This window comes from Polypterus senegalus, chromosome 5 (genome assembly GCF_016835505.1).
Source record: "Polypterus senegalus isolate Bchr_013 chromosome 5, ASM1683550v1, whole genome shotgun sequence".
Taxonomy (NCBI): Eukaryota; Metazoa; Chordata; class Cladistia; order Polypteriformes; family Polypteridae; genus Polypterus; species Polypterus senegalus.
The window spans coordinates 202026787-202043484 of record NC_053158.1 but is presented as its reverse complement, the minus strand read 5'-3'; the positions used below and the strand labels follow the sequence as shown (position 1 = coordinate 202043484).

Sequence of the window (16698 nt, the reverse complement as noted above, 5' to 3'; positions counted from 1 at the left end):
TGTTGATGTGGTTATAGAAATCGTTCAGCTGGTCGTTTTTTAAGATGACGAATATGTCGTCAACGTAGCGTATCCAAATTTTGGGTGTGAACTTAGAAAAAGCCACGTTTTCGAATCGCTGCATTACCAGTTCTGCCAGAAGTCCTGATAACGGTGATCCCATTGGCATGCCTAATTCAATAATTATTATTTATTATAATAATAAAGTGCACCAAGCACCACCACTCCACTATTCTCAATAAACAATTTTTAATAATCAATAACCAATCCTCCACTCTCCCACAGTCCTTTTATAGTTCACGACCCGGAAGTGCTCCTTAACCTGCAGTCCATGTGACTTCCTAGCACTTCTGGGTCAAATCAAAACTCTTCTTTCTTCGTCAGCCCGGAAGCACTTTATTCCTTCTGTCCTCGTGACCTGCAAGTACTTCCGGGCTGTAGAAAAACCAAATGTCTCTGTGCCTCCCTGCAACGTCCCCTGGCAGCCCTGACGTTACCCAGCAGGGCTGTGTATTACAACTCCGAAGTCCATGATGCCCTGCTGGAATTCAGGGCATCTCCACATTGCAGAGAGGGCTCCATCTGGCGGCTTGGGGATCTTGGCCGGGATAAACTGCCGGGCATAGTCCACAAAATATACACATATATACAGTGGTGTGAAAAACTATTTGCCCCCTTCCTGATTTCTAATTCTTTTGCATGTTTGTCACACAAAATGTTTCTGATCATCAAACACATTTAACCATTAGTCAAATATAACACAAGTAAACACAAAATGCAGTTTTTAAATGATGGTTTTTATTATTTAGGGAGAAAAAAAATCCAAACCTACATGGCCCTGTGTGAAAAAGTAATTGCCCCCTGAACCTAATAACTGGTTGGGCCACCCTTAGCAGCAATAACTGCAATCAAGCGTTTGCGATAACTTGCAATGAGTCTCTTACAGCGCTCTGGAGGAATTTTGGCCCACTCATCTTTGCAGAACTGTTGTAATTCAGCTTTATTTGAGGGTTTTCTAGCATGAACGCTTTTTAAGGTCATGCCATAGCATCTCAATTGGATTCAGGTCAGGACTTTGACTAGGCCACTCCAAAGTCTTCATTTTGTTTTTCTTCAGCCATTCAGAGGTGGATTTGCTGGTGTGTTTTGGGTCATTGTCCTGTTGCAGCACCCAAGATCGCTTCAGCTTGAGTTGAACAGATGGCGGACATTCTCCTTCAGGATTTTTTGGTAGACAGTAGAATTCATGGTTCCATCTATCACAGCAAGCCTTCCAGGTCCTGAAGCAACAAAACAACCCCAGACCATCACACTACCACCACCATATTTTACTGTTGGTATGATGTTCTTTTTCTGAAATGCTGTGTTCCTTTTACGCCAGATGTAACGGGACATTTGCCTTCCAAAAGTTCAACTTTTGTCTCATCAGTCCACAAGGTATTTTCCCAAAAGTCTTGGCAATCATTGAGATGTTTCTTAGCAAAATTGAGACGAGCCCTAATGTTCTTTTTGCTTAACAGTGGTTTGCATCTTGGAAATCTGCCATGCAGGCCGTTTTTGCCCAGTCTCTTTCTTATGGTGGAGTCGTGAACACTGACCTTAATTGAGGCAAGTGAGGCCTGCAGTTCTTTAGACGTTGTCCTGGGGTCTTTGTGACCTCTCGGATGAGTCGTCTCTGCGCTCTTGGGGTCATTTTGGTCGGCCGGCCACTCCTGGGAAGGTTCACCACTGTTCCATGTTTTGCCATTTGTGGATAATGGCTCTCACTGTGGTTCGCTGGAGTCCCAAAGCTTTAGAAATGGCTTTATAACCTTTACCAGACTGATAGATCTCAATTACTTCTGTTCTCATTTGTTCCTGAATTTCTTTGGATCTTGGCATGATGTCTAGCTTTTGAGGTGCTTTTGGTCTACTTCTCGGTGTCAGGCAGCTCCTATTTAAGTGATTTCTTGATTGAAACAGGTGTGGCAGTAATCAGGCCTGGGGGGGGCGCTACGGAAATTGAACTCAGGTGTGATACACCACAGTTAGGTGATTTTTTAACAAGGGGGCAATTACTTTTTCACACAGGGCCATGTAGGTTTGGATTTTTTCTCCCTAAATAATAAAACCATCATTTAAAAACTGCATTTTATGTTTACTTGTGTTATAGTTGACTAATGGTTAAATGTGTTTGATGATCAGAAACATTTTGTGTGACAAACATGCAAAAGAATAAGAAATCAGGAAGGGGCAAATAGTTTTTCACACCACTGTATGTATATATATATATATATATATACATACATACATATACATACACACACAATTTCTACTACTATTTTATACTACTACTACTAATAAACCGAAGTATTGGAGAAAAGCACTGTATACATGTAAAGGATTATTAGGTACTGAAAATATGCACTGGTAATTACGTTGATACCTCTCTTAAAGTAAAACAATAATCCACTATGCTCAACTGGACTCAAAATAAGAAGCTAAATAAAAATCCCCCCACAAGTTACACTTCAGTTTCCAACCTCCGTTTTCATGCTTAGCTTAATTCTTAGCTGACACGCTAGGGACGCCTGCCTTCCTTTCTTTCATTAATTTGTTTTCTTACTTCAGTTCTCGCCTCTCACTTTACCGCAGCCATAACTGAGCCTCATCCCAAACGGCAAATTAATTATTCAGTACCACCGAGCACAAAAGGGGAAACTGAGACTAGTTTTTCCATTAGCTGGCTATCAATGCCATTAGGCTGAGCATCAGCACAAAGGGCCTCGATCTCGGTGCCAATGCATCAACAAGCAAAAACGCTGGCATTAAAGAGCCTTGGCATCTCTGGGGGAGGGCGGGATGTGCAAGCTGGTGAAGTGATCAAGAATGTGAGACCCCCCATTCTGAAACTCCATCACTTTTCTAACCAAGGTTATGGGGGTGTGGTGGTGGGGGGGGGGCATCTGAGCAGCATTGGATGCAAGGTGAGAACCGACCCAGGGCCATCCCAGGGCACACAACTACCCCAGTCAGGTCAGGCCAGGTTGGGGAGCTTGCACTGGTACACCCACCACACAACGAAACAATTCGGGATCCCAGTTGGCAACCCCCCCAGGCAGACACGTGGTTCAGTTCCACCCTCCAGAAATGACCCACTATCTGCCACAGTCAGGTGTTATGTGGGCGTCCCCTTGGCCTGGTCCAGCCACTCGGGTCCCCGACAATGAGGGTCCCGTGAGCCTATCACCCTTGCATAATCGTGCTTCATGGCCGTAGTGCTGTAACTGACGCTCCCTCACAGTGCAGGTAATGTACCTCATTTGAGACTCCGTGACCAACACAAAGTCAAACCAATGGTACCAAAGAAATCTCTGAAGAGACACACATGAAGGAGTCCAGTCTTCGTCTCAAGTCACTGGATAGCGTCCATGTCTCACAAACAGGAAGCTCCAGGACTCTAAAGACTTGGACCTTCGTCCTTTTACAGAGATATCGGGAGCGCCACACAACCCTTTCCAGTGACCTCATGATCCCCCATACCCTCCCAGTCCGTCTACTGACTTCATAGGAAGAGTCACCAGAGACATGAATGTCACTGCCGAGGTAAATAAACCTCTCGATGAGGTCGACACTCTCTCTGCAGACAGACGCCTTGCTGATGGCCGTGCCAAAGAGGTCATTAAAGCCCCGATGTTGGTTTTTATCAGGACACTCTCAAGCCCACACACTCAGACTCCTCACTCAGTCTCTCGAGCTCCCCGATCAGAGCCTCCATTGACTCCATGAAGATCACATTATCATCATCAGCAAAGTCAAGATCCGTGAATCTCTCTTCACCAACAGATGCCCCACAGCCTCTGGATCCCACGACCTTGTCCAACACGCAGTCCATACAAGCACTGCAAAAACAGACCCCTGCCAAATCCCAGAATCAACTGGCAAACACACAGAGGTTCTGCCTCCACTCTGCACAGCATTCGCAGTACCAGTGTTTGGCCGGCCATGACATCCAGCAACCTTGAGGGGATTCCGCAAAGTCTCAGGACGTCAAACAGGGCAGCTCGATCAACTGACTCGAACGCTTTATGAAAATTGACAAAGGCTGCAAAGAAACTCTTATGATATTCGTATTTGCGCTCCGTCAGAACCCTCATTGCCAGGATGTGGTCGATGGTCGACTTCTTAGGCGTAAAACCAGATTGCTCTGGTCGCTGGTTGGTGAGCAAGTGAGCACAGATCATAGTGAGGCCAATTAGTTTAAATGTAGCTTTGAACTTTAATGTCAGGCTACATGAAGTCATGTCGAAAAGTACACCCCATAGAAAATGGCTGAACAGGCAAACATTACATCTTCATGTAAACAGATAAAGGTGATCACCTTGATCAAATGACTTTACCTGGTGGATTCATTCTCATAATCTAAATGACCCTAAATGCAGGTTTGTCACATGGAAAAAGTAAGTCCACCCCTACATTTATCATAACTTCACATCCATCCAATTAGAAGAAAGGATTCCAGATGAGGTGTCAATGGTGGAGCCAACTGAGGGTCCGGTGTTCTCTCTGCTAGTGCAGTGTGTGGTGTCATCATGTGAAGATCAAAAGAAATCTCTAAGGCCCTTAGAAAGAAGGTTATGGATGCCTAGGTGTCTACCAAAAGTCAAGAATTTCCAGTGTAAGGAAAATCAAACACAAGTGGCAGAGATTTCAAGCAACTGCTGCATCTCATCCAGGACCAACCGACCCAAAAGGTAGACCATCTTATGCTCAAAGAACTTTCCAAGAGCCCCAAAATTTTGTTGCGGATCTTGCAGGTAACTCTTGCAAAAGTTTTATTTTTGATAGATAGATTTTTTTCATTTTTAATATAAACTTTATTTTACACAATAATCGAAAACGTGAACACATCAATATAAATAACAATTTCTCAAGAAAATTAATAATTAAATCATTTCTCCACTGCATGCCTCCTACACCGTACACAAATTTAAATACTTTATCTTGATGAGTAAATTTATGAATTTTTTCTTGTTTAAAATATTTATCATCATTTTACTCTTCTGCTACTCCCTTGAACAGGCCTCTATGGAAGACGAGAAAGGACATGCAATATCGTTATTTTTTTTAAATTGTTTCCCCGTGACCCTGTAGTTAGGATATAGCGGGTTGGATAATGGGTGGATGGATGGATGTTTCCTCAAGATAACAGACTAATTTAATCGAGATCTCGAAGAAAAAAACTTTGTTTTCTCGAAATTATGAAATAATTGTATCGAACGCTAAGTGTTTAGCTTATTGAATGCATGTCCTGTTTGAAATGGCAGAAGAGAAGGACTGTATTGATCAGCACGTCACATTTTTGTTCAATCAAGGGCTGACGCAGGCTGAAATATGTTTAGGCCTTAGTTTAGAAAATAATAACGTTAGTGTCCGTCATTTAAGAAGACGGTTAGCAAGGCTTCATCTGTATAGGCGTCGCAATCTAAGCAAGCCTGATGCCAGGAGCAAAGGTTATGTTTCGTTATCTCGAGATTGTGATAAAATTATTCCGTTATTTCAAGATTCCATTATCTTGAGATCTGGAAAAAATGAGTCTGTTATCTCGAGGAGACAATTTAAAAAAAATAACGATATCGCACGTCCTCTCTCGGCTTCCGTAAGCCTCTTACCCTATCCCACACACAAATTTAAATAATTTTCCTTGATATTTACATTAAAATAAATAAATAAATAATTCACTCCTCCACTACTCCCCAGTAACCACCTGTTAGCAAAACAAATCCTGCTAGGAGAGAGACGTCCAGAGTAGTTCCTTTCAATTATTTGACATCTCTACGTTTCTACAATAGTTTCAAGGAGCCTGGGCTTTTTAACAGCATTTTATATTTTTTTATATATATATATATATATATATATATATATATATATATATATATATATATATATATATTATATTATATATATATATATATATATATATATATATATATATATATATATATATATATATATATATATATATATATATATATATATATATATATATATATATATATATATATATATATATATATATATATATATATATATGGTTGAAAATTGTTTTTACTGTCAAATAATGCAAAGAGTACGCGACGTGTTTCCCTAATTCTGGGCTCATCAGTACGCTCACTGCACTCCCTCTTGGGAATCAACCTCGGTGTCAAGCCCGCGGCGTGTTCGTTTATTTGACAGTCTGTAGATCGGGGTAATTACATTCAAGGCATTCGTAGTCTGAATCACAATCCGATTGTATGGGTTGCTACCTACCAGGTAACGCTTGTGGTTGGTCAGCAAGTCGGCTAACGTCCGCCACGGTGCCCTCTTTCAGTTGTGAGAAGCAGATCATAGAATGGTTGAAATAGTTTCTACTGTCAAATAATGCAAAGAGTACGCGACACAAATGCATTGAATGTAATTACCCCGATCTACAGACTGTCAAATAAACGAACAACACGCCGTGGCGCAATGTGAGAGGCTTCGCCTCTGACACTGACGCTCGAGGTTCGATTCCCGAGAGGGAGTGCAGTGAGCGTGTATGCCTGATGAGCCCAGAATTAGGGCGAAACACGTGTCGCGTACTCTTTGCATTATTTGACAGTAGAAACTATTTCAACCATTCTATGATCTGCTTCTCGCAACTGAAAGAGGGCACCGTGGCGGACGTTAGCCGACTTGCTGACCAACCACAAGCGTTACCTGGTAGGTAACCACCCACACAATCAGATTGTGATTCGGACTACGAATGCATTGAATATATATATATTTACACACACACACACACAACCCCAATTCCAATGAAGTTGGGACATTGTGTAAAGCGTAAATAAAAACAGAATACAATGATTTGCAAATCCTTTTCCACCTATATTCAACTGAATACACTACGAAGACAAGATATCGAATGTTCAAACTGATAAACTTTATTGCTGTTTTGCAAATCTTCACTCATTTTGAATTTGATGCCTGCAACACGTTCCAAAAAAGCTGGGACGGGGCAGCAAAAGACTGGGAAAGTTGAGGAATGTTCAAAAAACACCTGTTTTGAACATTCCACAGGTAAACAGGTTAATTGGAAACAGGTGTTTGTCAGGATTGGGTATAAAAGGAGCATCTCCAAAAGGTTCAGTCATTCACAAGCAAGGATAGGGCGAGGTTCACCACTTTGTGAACAACTGCGTGGGCAAATAGTCCAGCAGTTTAAGAACAACGTTTCTCAATGTACAATTGCAAGGAATCTAGGGATTTCATCATCTACTGTCCATAATATCAACAAAAGATTTAGAGAATCTGGAGAAATCTCTGCACGTAAGTGGCAAGGCCGAATACCAACACTGGATGCCCGTGACTTTTGGTCCCTCAGGTGGCACTGCATTAAAAACTGACATCATTCTGTAAAGGATATTACCACGTGGGCTGAGGAATACTTCAGAAAACCATTGTCAGTTAACACAGTTCGTCTCTACATTTACAAGTGCAAGTTAAAACTCTACCATGCAAAGCGAAAGCCATATATCAACACCACCCAGAAATGCAGTCAGCTTCTCTGGGCCCGAGCTCATCTGAGATGGACTGACGAAAAGTGTGCTGTGGTCTGATGAGTCGACATTTCAAATTATTTTTGGAAATCATGGACGTCGTGTCCTCCAGGCCAAAGATGAAGAGGACCATCCGGATTGTAATCAGTGCAAAGTTCAAAAGCCAGCATTTATGATGGTATGGGGTGTATTAGTGCCCATGGCACGGGTAACTTGCACATCTGTGAAGGCACCGTTAATGCTAAAAGGTACATACAGGTTTTGGAGCAACATATGCTGCCATCCAAGCGACGTCTTTATTCAGGGACATCCCTGCTTATTTCAGCAGGACAATGCGAAGCCACATTCCGCATGTGTTACAACAATGTGGCTTTGTAGTAAAAGAGTGTGGGTACTAGACTGGCCTGCCTGCAGTCCACACCTGTCTCCCATTGAAAATGTGTGCCGCATTATGAAATGCAAAATACGACAATGGAGACCCCGGACTGTTGAGCAACTGAAGTTGTACATGAAGCAAGAATGGGAAAGAATTCCACCTACACAGCTTCAACAATTAGTGTCCTCAGTTCCCAAACGCTTATTGAGTGCTGTTGAAAGGAAAGGTGATATAACACAGAGGTAAACATGCCCCTGGCCCAGCTTTATTGGAACGTGTTGCAGGCATCGAATTCAAAATGAGTGAAGATTTGCAAAACAACAATAAAGTTTATCAGTTTGAACATTCGATATCTTGTCTTCGTAGTGTATTCAGTTGAATATAGGCGGAAAAGGATTTGCAAATCATTGTATTCTGTTTTTTTTTACGCTTTACACAACGTCCCAACTTCATTGGAATTGGGGTTGTAAATAAATAAATAAATAAAATAAATAATATATATATATATATATATATACATACACATACATACAGTATATATGTAAAAAAATATATATATATAAATATATAAATTAATATATATGTATGTATATGTATATATATGTGTGTATGTGTATGTATATGTACAGTGTGTGTGTATGTATATATATATATATGTGTGTATGTATGTATGTATATGTATATATATATGTGTGTATGTATATGTGTATATATATATATATATGTGTGTATGTGTATGTATGTCTGTCTATCATTTTTTGAGCTCTGGCAATTTAAATGACCCACTGTGTGAAAGGTACGCGCTGAACTGGCTGCCTTGCCATATACAGTCCCCCACCCTAACCAGTTGACCACACTGCCCTTCCACTGTGTGTTTACATCCTCCTGTTGTCACACCCGCAGTTCCCTCCTTGTCCCTACTTAGTCCTGTCATTATTTGCTGTTATGAAATCTTCATCACAATTATGAATATAAAATGTCACATCGATATTTTTAATGGTCACTCATAACTCTCTATGATAAGTCAGCTGCAACTGTCCAACAGCCGTCCGGCCAATAAACCGCACCTCGCGAGCGCCACACAGCTTATCTACTAAACACCTACCAATATCCAGGAAAAGCCTCCTCTGAAAGGCAGGACTGTAAGTGTAGTTGCTGCTGTTAGGCTCTGCCCGCGGCACCCGGGCGTACCTTCTCATGGTGGATTTAGTGGTAAATGTGAGGCTCTTTGGAGCGCTCAGTGTGAACTTCAGCAGTTTGATAACCAAGCCAGGTCAAAGGAACCGTATCCTGTGGCAAGGGCACACGGCATTAAATGATACGGTATATATAATTAACACAGCATCCTCACAGACAGGCACCTGAAGCTGCAGCGTATCGCATTCCTGGACTGGATTTACATTATGAATGAATCAACAGGATGCAGATAATGTTAATTATCAGGAACAAAAAGGAGCGACATGGTGTGTCAAGTGTGTGTACAACGTGAGGCCTCCACTCCATTCAAAGCGGTGCAGCTGGCCCAGCATGCCCCCTCCACCTGGATTAATACAATTTAGTCAATTAACTGAAGAGACGATCATTCAAAAGAGAAGCTTTTAAATGGATAAACAGGCGCACGGTGCCAGTTCATAACGAGCACTCAGATGCTTCATTTATAGAAATGCTAATTATATAAAGAAATAAAGATGACCGGCAGGCTAAAAATGTGAAAGGCACTGTATAAATAATATATTATTATTACTGAGAAGAACAGATGAATCTGATAAATGGCTACTCCTAGTGGTCAGTACTGCTATCTCCAATTCCAGCCTATTATCCCAGACTACTGTGTGTGTGTGTGGAGTTTGCACATTCCCACTGTGCACCCTTTAAGTAAACTGGGCACTCTAAATTGGCCCAGTATTAGCAGATGAGGGCAGCCAAAGCAAAAGAAGATCTGAAGGTGAAGGAGGAGGACGTGCAGGACCGAGGTGTACGGAAATGGTTGATCAGACACATTGATCCTCACACAGAAGTGGGAAAAAGATGAACAGGAACAAGTTGTGGAAACCTTCCCATTTCTGGGATCCATTGAGTTAAAATGGAAGGCTTCGTGATTAAAAAAAAGCACAGCAGCCGATGGGACTTCCTGAGACAGCTGAGGGAGATCAATCAACCAACAGGAGTGTTGGATTCAATTCTACACAGCAGTCGAGTCAAGTTCACCCTCAGCTCATCCATCACAGTGTGGTGTGGATCAGCGACTAAATATGACAAAAAAAAACGAGCTGCTGAAACGACCGCTGGCACCAGTCTATCTACCTTACACGACCTGATTGATTCCAGGGTCATGAAGTGGGCAAGGAAGATCATCACATGCAGGCCACAAACTCTCTGAACTTATCTGTCATGAGTTACAGACTACACTATACCAGAACAAGCCCATACTTACATAGGCCGTCAAGCTAATAAATGGTATATTTGGTGGTCTCAACACAGAATGGGGCTCCTGCCACCGATATCTCATACTGTAATATTCTTACATCTTCTTCTTCTTCATCTGTTTCCATATCTTCCTGTCATCATCATCTTCACACTGTCATACTCGTCACCTGCATGTCCGCTCCCAGCACATCCATAAACCTTCGCTTAGGCCTTCCTCTTCTCCTCTTCCCTGGCAGCTGTATCCTTAGTACCCTTCTCTCATTATACCCCTCATCTCTCCTCTGCATATCCAAACCAACACAATCTCGCCTCTCTGACTTTGTCTCCCAACCGTCCAACTTGAGCTGACCCTCTAATGTCCTCATTTCTAATCCTATCCATCCTCATCACACCCAATGCAAATCTTAGCCTCTTTAACTCTGCCACCTCCAGCTTTCTGGTCAGTGCCACCGTCTCCAGCCCATATTACATAGCTGGTCTCACTACCGTCCCGTAGACCTTCTCTTACACTCTTGGTGGTACCCGTCTGTCACAAACCACTCCTGACACTCTTCTCCACCCACTCTACCCTGCCTGCACTCTCTTCTTCACTTCTCTTCCACAATCCCCATAACTCTGTACTGTTGATCCCAAGTATTTAAACTCCTCCACCTTCGCCAACTCTACTCCTTGCATCCTCCCCTCTCCTCTGACCTCCCTCTCATTTACACACAAGTATTCTGTCTTGGTGGTCCTACTGACCTTCATTCCTCTCCTCTCCAGACCACATCTCCACCTCTCCAGGGTCTCCTCGACCTGCTCCCTACTATCGCTACAGATCACAATGTCATCAGCAAACATCACAGTCCACGGGGACTCCTGTCTAATCTCCTCTGCCAATCTGTCCATACTGTAATATTCTTACATATAGCAAAGTAATCTCACTATGGCACGTTGTTCAACAATGGAGCGTCCATGTTCCTTTGACCTTGGCTTTAACTAGAGTGACAGCACAGTGCTCAAACATGTTCAAACTATCAATAAGCCATCGCTCACATGTTGCGCTCTGTCAGCTTCTATTCACGGCGGTCACTGCGTAATTTTCAAATTTCCTTTGCTTTTTGATTTACCCTCATAGTAAATGTACCTGGAGATCAGATGCAAGTAAGCAGCAATACCACCTGCACTTCAGGAGAGGTCCTCCAGCTGAAGCTAAGCATGTTCAGGCCCAGCCAGTACTTGGGTGGGAAGACCAACCAGGAAAAGCTTGGGTGGCCAGCAGGGGGCGCTTAACCCTGTGGTCTGCATGTGGATGCCAATGTCCCAGTGCAGTGATGGGCACACTGTGCTGTAAAAATGGCACTGTCCTTTGGATGAGACGTAAAAACCAAGGCCCCGACTCTCTGTGGTCATTAACTCTTTCAGGGCGGATGTCGACTTTTGTCGAAATTCAGGGGTAGAGGATGATAATCTTCCGTCACTGTTATGTTTTAGTTCAACTATATTTGCTAGAAGGAAACTTAGCTTGGTTGATTGGACCGTGATTACTTCCTCATGCGTGAGTACCGAAGAGCCAACGACCTCTAAAATGGCATCGACATCAGGTGAGAGACCAAAGCGAATGCACAAAGCAAAATATTCAGTGGAGGACATTTTGCGTGGTATCGCCAAATCGGACTCTGACTTGTCTTCAGTGATCTGAAGATGGAGACTGAAAACGAAAGTGAGGTATCGGCTTCAGCTGATGGTGGTGCTGAATACGCCAACGTTCACCTGTGGGGCACCGTCACTTACGATGACAGGAGGTACAAACCAGATTACGGATTACAGAAAACGGGGCGGACAGGCAGCCGGCCCACCACACATTCCTACCGGGCATCGAGCTGCCCGTAACATAGCCACCAGAGACCCTGACCAGGCGCTGACAGCAGCCACAGCAACAGACGACTTACGTTGATTTACATTTGAAACCTTTTGCTTTGTATGCTTTTCAGAAAACTGAGTGGCCTGCAAAAAGAGTTAAAGATCCCTGAGCATCTTTCAAAAAATAGCACGCCATACCCTGATGTCCTGGATAAATTGCCCACCATGGCCTGGTCATTCCAAACCTTTAATTCTCCCCTGCTTCTAACTGCCTATCTCACCCCTTCACCATCTAACAGCTAATGTGTGGTGAGCGTGCTGGCACAAAAATGGCACAAGTGGATGCTGCACATTAATAATTCTTTATTAATTCTTTGCATTTATATAGCGCTTTTCTCACTACTCAAAGTGCTCAGCAATTGTAGATTAAGGGTCTTGCTCAAGGGCCCAACAGAGCAGTGTCCCTATTGGCATTTACGGGATTCGAACCGGCAACCTTCCGATTGCCAGTGCAGATCCCCAGCCTCAGAGCCACCACTTCGCCTAGTGGTGTTTGAAGTGGCTCCCCACTCCCTATGTAAAGCACTTTGAAGTAGTGACAAAATATACAGGTGCCGGTAATAAAATTAGAATATCATGACAAAGCTGATTTATTTCATAATTCCATTCAAAAAGTGAAACTTGTATATTAGATTCATTCATTACACACAGACTGATGTATTTCAAATGTTTATTTCTTTTAATTTTGATGATTATAACTGACAACTAATGAAAGCCCCAAATTCAGTACCTCGGAAAATTAGAATATCAATTAAGACCAATGCAAAAAAAGGATTTTTAGAAATGTTGGCCAACTGAAAGGTATGAACATGAAAAGTCTGAGCATGTACAGCACTCAATATTTAGTTGGGGCTCCTTTGGCCTGGATTACTGCAGCAATGCGGCGTGGCATGGAGTCGATCAGTCTGTGGCACTGCTCAGGTGTTATGAGAGCCCATGTTGCTCTGATAGTGGCCTTCAGCTCTTCTGAATTGTTGGGTCTGGCGTATTGCATCTTCCTCTTCACAATACCCCATAGATTTTCTATGGGGTTAAGGTCAGGCGAGTTTGCTGGCCAATCAAGAACAGGGATACCATGGTCCTTAAACCAGGTACTGGTAGCTTTGGCACTGTGTGCAGGTGCCAGGTCCTGTTGGAAAATGAAATCTGCATCCCCATAAAGTTCGTCAGCAGCAGGAAGCATGAAGTGCTCTAAACCTTCCTGGTAGATTGCTGCGTTGACCTTGGACCTCAGAAAACACAATGGACCAACACCAGCAGATGACATGGCACCCCAAACCATCACTGACTGTGGAAACTTTACACTGGACCTCAAGCAACATGGATTCTGTGCCTCTCCTCTCTTCCTCCAGACTCTGGGACCTTGATTTCCAAAGGAAATGCAAAATTTACTTTCATCAGAGAACATAACTTTGGACCACTCAGCAGCAGTCCAGTCGAGACGCTTCTGATGCTGTCTCTTGTTCAAGAGTGGCTTGACACAAGAAAGGCGACAGCTGAAGCCCATGTCTTGCATACGTCTGTGTGTGGAGGTTCTTGAAGCACTGACTCCCGCTGCAGTCCACTCTTTGTGAATCTCCCCCACAGTTTTGTTTCACAATCCTCTCCAGGGTACCAGCTGTTATCCCTATTGCTTGTACACTTTTTTCTACCACATCTTGTCCTTCCCTTCGCCTCTCCATTAATGTGCTTGGACACAGAGCTCTGTGAACAGCCAGCCTCTTTAGCAATGACCTTTTGTGTCTTGCCCTCCTTGTGCAAGGTGTCAATGGTCGTCTTTTGGACAACTGTCAAGTCAGCAGTCTTCCCCATGATTGTGTAGCCTACAGAACTCGACTGAGAGACCATTTAAAGGCTTTTGCAGGTGTTTGGAGTTAATTAGCTGATTAGATTGTGGTACCAGGTGTCTTCAATATTGAACCTTTTCACAATATTCTAATTTTCTAAGATACTGAATTTGGGACATTCATTAGTTGTCAGTTATAATCATCAAAATTAAAAGAAATGTCTGTGTGTAATGAATGAATCTAATATACAAGTTTCACTTTTTGAATGGAATTATGAAATAAATCAACTTTGTCATGATATTCTAATTTTATATTGTGGACCACCAGGGGGTGGATAGCCACCTCAACCCGACACAGACATACGGTAGACACACACTTAATTTTTGCACAGGTCAGCGCAAAACCTTTTCTTCGACTCCTCCTGGTGAGCTTCGTCTTCTCCCACCCAACTCTAGGCTCCCAGAACAGCGGCTGCTGGCTCCATCTATGAAGGCACCTGGTTGACCAACGTCCGGCAGCACTTACCGGGTGTGGCTGCAGTGCTGCATCAAAGGGCTCAACAGTTCTCCAGACACCCCCTGGTGGTGGCCACGGTACCCAACAGGGTTGAGTTTCCATGCTCCCAACCATAAGGTAACACTGCACTCCAGGGGGCTGCCCTCTAAGAGCTTTGGGGGGGAGGCAACGCTCCGGAAACGCTCCTTCCCCCAGTCCTGTCAATGTAGGGGCATCCCGGCCAGGTAAGGGTCTTGGTTGACCACCTCATAAAACTAAACAGATGTAAAGAATTGCTATTATTATTAACTCTGAACTTGTGTCTGAATGAGCGCTCGCTTCACAGAAATACAGAGCAGTGAATGAGGCTGGCTTAGGCTCCACCCCCAGAACCCCAAACTGGTTCCAGCTAGTCTCACAATGTAATGTTACTTGTAATCGTGGACTATCTTACAGACAGACCTCAGTATGTGCGTCTCGGAAACTGCAGGTCTGACATTGTGGTCAGCAGCACAGGAGCGCCGCAGGGGACTGGACTTTCTCTGGTCCTGTTCAGCCAACATACATCAGACTTCCAATATGACTTGGAGTCCTGCCACGTGCAAAAGTTCACTGATGACACTGCTATCATGGGCTGCATCAGGAGTATAGGAATCTAATCAAAGACTTTATTAAATGGTGCGACTCAAACCACTTACAACTGAACACCAGCAAAACCAAGGAGCTGGTGGTGGATTTTAGGAGGACCAGGCCCCTCATGGACCCAGTGATCATCAGAGGTGACTGTGCAGAGGGTGCAGACCTATAAATACCTGGGAGTGCAGCTGGATGATAAGTTGGACTGGACTGCCAATACTGACACTCTGTGTAAGAAAGGACAGAGCCGACTATACTTACTTAGAAGGCTGGCGTCCTTCAACATCTACAATAAGATGCTGCAGATGTTCTACCAGACGGTTGTGGCAAGCGCCCTCTTCTACGCGGTGGTGTGCTGGGGAGGCAGCATAAAGAAGAGGGACACCTCACACCTGAACAAACTGGTGAGGAAGGCAGGCTCTATTGTAGGCACGGAGCTGGACAGTTTGACATCCGTGGCAGAGCGATGGGCGCTGAGCAGGCTGCTGTCAGTCATGGAGAATCCACTGAACAGGATCATCTCCAGACAGAGGAGCAGCTTCAGAGACAGATTGCTGTCACCGTCCTGCTCCACTGACAGACTGAGGAGACCCCACACTATGCGACTCTTCAATTCCACACGGGGGGTAAACGTTAATATTATACAAAGTTATTGTCTGTTATACCTGCATTGTTATCACTCTTTAATTTAATATTGTTCTTTATCAGTATGCTGCTGCTGGAGTATGGGAATTTCCCCTTGGGGCGGGGAGGATAGATAGATAGATAGATAGATAGATAGATAGATAGATAGATAGATAGGAAAGGCACTATATGATAGATAGATCATAGATAGATAGATAGATAGATAGGAAAGGCACTATATGATAGATAGATCATAGATAGATAGATAGATAGATAGATAGATAGATAGATAGATAGATAGATAGATAGATGAATAGGAATGGCTCTATAGATAGATAGATAGATATGAAAGGCACTATATGATAGATAGATAGATAGATAGATAGATAGATATAGATAGATAGATAGATATAGATAGATAGATAGATAGATATATATAGATAGATAGATAGATAGATAGATAGATAGATAGATAGATAGATAGATAGATAGATAGATAGATAGAAATGAAAGGCACTATATGATAGATAGATAGATAGATAGATAGATAGATAGATAGATAGATATGAAAGGCACTATATGATAGATAGATAGATAGATAGATAGATAGATAGATAGATAGGAAAGGCACATATGATAGATAGATCATAGATAGATAGATAGATAGATAGATAGATAGATAGATAGATAGATAGATAGATAGATAGATAGATAGATATGAAAGGCACTATATGATAGATAGATAGATAGATAGATAGATAGATAGATAGATAGATAGATATGAAAGGCACTATATGATAGATAGATAGATAGATAGATAGATAGATAGATAGATAGATAGATAGATAGATAGATAGATATGAAAGGCACTATATAATAGATAGATAGATAT

The 16698-nt window shown here is 42.8% G+C and overlaps 1 protein-coding gene across 1 annotated transcript in view; it reads right to left on the bottom strand.

Annotated features, from left to right (window-relative positions):
• efr3a (EFR3 homolog A (S. cerevisiae)) overlaps window positions 1-16698 on the bottom strand; it is a 306258-nt gene that overhangs the window by 184322 nt on the left and 105238 nt on the right. The window lies entirely within an intron of this gene.